This window comes from Rhincodon typus, chromosome 43 (genome assembly GCF_021869965.1).
Source record: "Rhincodon typus isolate 14 chromosome 43, sRhiTyp1.1, whole genome shotgun sequence".
Taxonomy (NCBI): domain Eukaryota; kingdom Metazoa; phylum Chordata; class Chondrichthyes; order Orectolobiformes; family Rhincodontidae; genus Rhincodon; species Rhincodon typus.
Window position 1 is genome coordinate 9,954,839 of NC_063374.1, and position 5,404 is coordinate 9,960,242.

The following is a 5,404-nucleotide window of genomic DNA, read 5'->3' on the forward strand; positions in this document are numbered from 1 at the left end:
CACGCACAGCCCCACACGCACAGACAGAGGCGCACGCACACGCACAGAGGCGCACGCACACGCACAGCCCCACACGCACACGCACAGAGGCGCACGCACACGCACAGACAGAAGCGCACGCACAGCCCCACACGCACACGCACAGCCAGAGGCGCACACACACGCACAGCCCCACATGCACACCCACAGAGGCGCACACACACGCACAGCCCCACATGCACAGACAGAGGCACACTCTCTGACCTCTGCCTCCCCTGGCAATGATTGGGTGGGGGGGAGATTAAGTTAAGAAATAATTCACAAATAAACCCTTAGTGTCGCAGAGCTTTCTTTATCAAAGTAAAACAGCACAGATAGAGAGCCCTATGGGTCTGGCATGGGACTGCTCGCGCTCAAATTCCCCTCCAGAGGGAGAGACTGGGGCTATTTTCCCTGGAGCGTTGGAGGCTGAGGGGTGACCTTAGAGGTTTATAAAATCATGAGGGCCATGGATAGGGTAAATGGCAGGTACACAAACCGAAAGAACTGCGGATGTTGTAAATCAGGAACAAAAACGGAAGTTGCTGGAAAAGCTCAGCAGGTCTGGCAGCATCTGTGAAGGAAAAAAACAGTTAACGTTTCGGGTCCGGGTGACCCTTCCTCCCTTCTGTTCTGAGGAAGGGTCACTGGACCTGCAATGTTAACTGTGTCTTTTTCCTTCACAGATGCCAGACTGGCTAAGCTTTTCCAGCAACTTTGTTTTTGTTCCTGAATGGTAGGTATCTTTCCCTACGGTGGGGGATTTCAAGACTAGGGGGCACAATTTTAAGGTGAGATGGGAAATATTTAAAGACATGAGGGGGCACATTTTTTTTTTTACAGAGGGTGGTTCGTGTGTGGAATGAACCTCCTGAGGAAGTGGTGGGTACAGTTACAACGTTTAAAATACATTTGGCTAAGGACATGAATAGGAAACGTTTGGAGGGATATGGACCAGGAGCAGGCAGATGGGACTAGTTTAGTTTGGGATTATGGTCTGTATATGGTCAGAACTGGTTGGACTGAAGGGTCTGTTTCTGTGCTATATAACTCTGAGTTGCACCTGTTAATGTTCTGTAGGGGGAGTTCAGATTTAAATGCCACTGGGGCATCTGGTGAAGTTCAAATTCATTTTACACAAGAAATGCATAAGATTTTGAAGGGAACGGAGGATATAGATAGGGAGGTTTTGCTGAAATGATACAGGGCACTGGTCAGACCACAGCTGGCATACTGAACAGTTTGGGGTCCCCATATCTAAGCAGAGACAGACTGGCATTGGATTCAGAGACGGTTCACTCGGTTGATTGTGGGACTGTGTTATGAGGAGGGACTGAGTAGGTAGGGCCTGGACTCACTGGAGTTTAGAGGAAGGAGAGGTGACCTCATTGATATCCTGAGGGGATGAGCGATGTTGCTTCTCCTCGTGGGACAGTCTGGGACCCGAGGGGTCGCCCATTGAAGATGGAGATGGGGAGGAATTTCTTCTCTCCGAGGGGAGTGAATCTGTGGAATTCTTTACCGCAGAGAGCTGTCGGGGCTGGGTCATTGAGTATATTCAAGGCTGAGATGGAGAGATTTGATTTATTATTGTCACGGTACCTAAGTACAGTGAAAAGTTTAGTTGTACAGTATGTTGAGGTTGTACAGGACGCTGATGAGGTCTCTTCTGGAGTACGGTGTCCAGTCCAGTTCCCTGTTATAGGAAGGATATTATTAAACTGGAGAGGGTTCATACCATTCAAAGTGCATTAGGGTAATAGAGCAGAGCGAGGAATACAATGTTATGGCTGCAGAGAAGGTGCACAGAGAGCAAGATCAACATTAGATTTGAAATTTAAGATGCCGGTTCAGAAGGACTGATAACAGCAGAGAAGAAGCTGCGCTATTGAATCTGTGGGTTCACGTGTTTAAGCTTTTCTGTCTTGTGTCTGATGGAAGAGATTATAAGTGCGGGGTGGGAGGGGTCTTTTGCTGCCTTTCCGAGGCAGTGAGAAGCGTAGGTGGAGTCCGGGGATGGAAAGCTGGCCCACGTGATGGCCTGTAGTTTCGTACAGTCCTGGGCAGAGCAGTACCAGGCCGTTACACACATGGGTAGAATGCTTTCTATGGTGGTGAGGGTCCTTGTGGGCGTGTTGAATTTCCTTAGCCTCCTGAGGAAGTAGAGGCGTTATTGTGCTTTCTTGACATCAGAATTGGTGGACCGATACAGATTGTCGGTTATCGTCATCCCTGGGAACTTGACACCCTCCACCCTCTGCTCTGATGTAGATAGGAGTGTGACTTCCTCCTTTTCCCCTAGATTTTTAATCAGGAAGGGGAAGCGAGGGGTTGTGTGGGGGGGAAAGGCAGGAAAGTAGAGTTGAGGATGATCAGATCATCCTCCAATCCTCGTTGAAAGAGGGAAGACTCGATGGGCTGAATGGCCTGGTGTCTGATGCGTTTATAGATGCGGAATGAAAAGCTAGCCTAATGGTGACGATGCATCTCTCTCCGATTTCTTGCAAACTCGCGTCTTGGTTCACCAATGTCCTTTGGGGAAGGAAACTGCCATCCTCACCTGGTCTGGGCCTACATGTGACTCCAGACCAACACAGCAATGTGGCTGACTGCGATCCCAGTTCTGCAGTGGGGAGTGGGCTGTGGCGGAACTGAATCATCACGGGCTGGGGATAGTAAATAAACATCAGTCAACGATTGACTACCCAAACAAACAGTTAAAGGGAGCAAGATGGCATTGGTAAGAACATATGGTATAGTGGGTAATGGTTGTTCTTTTAATTATTAGTTCATGGGGGCGTTGCTGGCCAGGCAGCATTTATTGCCCATCCCTAATTGCCCCGGGGGCAGTTGAGTCAACCACATTGCTGTGTGGGTCTGGAGTCACATGTAGGCCAGACCAGGTAAGGAGGGCAGTTTCCTTCCCTAAAGGGCATTGGTGAACCAGATGGGTTTTTCCCAACAATTGAGTTTTTTGAGGAAGTAACCGAGAAGATTGAGGGCAATGCAGTAGACATTATTTATTTGGACTTTAGTAAAGCCTATGACAAGGTTCCACATGGTAGACTACTTAGTAAAGTTAGATCACATAGGATTCAGGGGTGAGCTTGACAAAAGGAGATAGAGTGGCAGTGGAGGGTTGTTTTTCGGACTGGAGGCCTGTTACTGGTGATTCCACAAGGATTGGTGCTGGGTCTGCTTTTGTTCGTCACTTATAAATGATTTAGATGAGAATATGGAAGGCATGGTTAATAAGTTTACAGACAATACTAAAATTGGTGGTATAGTGGACAGTGCAGAAGGTTACATGAGATTACAAAGAGATCTTGATCAATTGTGGCAATGGGCTGAGGAGTAACAGATGGAATTTAATTTGGATAAATGCCTTTTGGTAAAATAAACGAGGGCAGGACTTAGACACTTAATGGTAGGATCTTGGGTAATGTTGTAGAACAGAGAGACCTAGGGGATCAAGTACATAATTCTTTGAAGTTTATGTCACAGGTAGACAGGGTGGTTAAGAAGGTGTTTAGCACGCTTGCCTTCATTGCTCAGACCTTTGAGTTTAGGAGTTGGGCGGGGGGGAATCATGTTGAGGTTGTACAGGATGTTGGTGAGGCCTGAAGTGTAGCACTGTGTCCAGTTCTGGTCTCCCTGTTATAGGAAGGATATTATTAAACTGGAGAGGGTTCGGAGGAGATTTACCAGGATGTTGCCGGGAATGGAAGGTTTGAATTATAAGGAGAGGCTGGATAGGCTAGGACCTCTTTCACTGAAGTGTAGGAGGGTGAGGGGTGACCTTAGAGGTTTATAAAATCATGAGGGGCATGGATAGGGTGAATGTAAGGTGTCTTTTCCCTGGGGTGGGGATTTCAAAACTAGGGGGCATATTTCTAAGGTGAGAGAAAAAGATTTAAAGACACGAGGGACAGATTTTTCAGAGGGTGGTTTGTGTGTGGAATGAGCTTCCAGAGGAAGTGGTGGATGTGGGTACAGTTACAACGTTTAAAAGACATTTGGTTAAGGACATGAATAGGAAAAGGTTTGGGGGGATATGGGCCAGGAGCAGGCAGGTGGGACTAGTTTAGTTTGGGATTATGGTCAGCACAGACTGGTTGGGCCGAAGGGTCTGTTTCTGTGCTGTGTGACTCTAATTAATAATGGATTCGTGGTCATCATTAGACTTTAAGTCCAGGTTTTATTGAATTCAAGTTACACCATCTGCGGTCGCAGATCAAACCGAGAATGTTACCTGGATTAATAGTCCAACGATTAATACCACTAGGCCGTGGTCTCCTCATGTCCCACTTCAGAAAAGATAATTGAGAATCACTGCCCCCTTTCTGATAATCCGAGAGACGGGCTCAGCTTTCTGGGACCTTACAGTTTGTAGATAGTATGAAGTTGGTGAAATGGGCGCAGATATGTCAGTCTAACACTGTATGCTAGATAGGGGGGTGATGGCCTAGTGGTATTATCACTGGACTGTTAATCCAGAGACCCAGATAGTGTCCTGGGGACTTGGGTTCGAATCCAAGATGGTGGAATTTGAATTTAATAAAAATATCTGGAATTAAGAGTCTAATGATGACTGTGAATCCATTGCCGATTGTTGGAAAAAGCCCACCAGGTTCACTAATCCCTTTTAGGGAAGGAAACTACCATCCTTACCTGGTCTGGCCTACATTTGACTCCAGACCCACAGCAATGTGGTTGACTCTTAACTGCCTTCTGGGCAATTAGGGATGGACAATAAATACTGACCTGGCCAGCGATACCCTCATCATGTGAATGAATTTAGAAAAAAGATAGCTGAGAGAGTGCGAGAGGAGCAAGGGGTTTATTGCAAATCCCCAGTTAGGATCGGAGAGAGCCCTCCCTCTGGATCCTAAGGACCAAGAGATGAGAAGTGAGCTCAAATACCTCTGAGAAGGTGCGGGGTGGAATTTACTGGAATGATAACAGATTAGAGGGTCCTCGGTGGATGTGGAGAGAGACTGGAGACACTGGAATCGTTCCCCTCGGAGCTTGGGAGATTGAATCGAGGTGTTCAGAATGAGGAAGGGGGCTGTTGGATGGAGTCAGTGTGAGGGAGAAACTGTTCCCAGCAGCAGGAGGGTCAGTCACCAGAGGGACACGGATTGAAGAGAATCAGGAACAGAACCTGAGGGAAGGGGAGATGAGAATATTTTAATCTTTTCAAGGTCTTTCTACTCACTGTCCATTAACTTGTGGAAGACGAGATCAGAATTTGAAAGGGGACATTCAGGAAATTGCTGTCGGTGTGAGGGAGAGGGATTAACATCAGTAGGGACACGCTCAGTAACACAGGGCACTGAGGGGGAGAGGGGTTACTGAGTGACAGTGTGAGGGAGAGGGATTAACA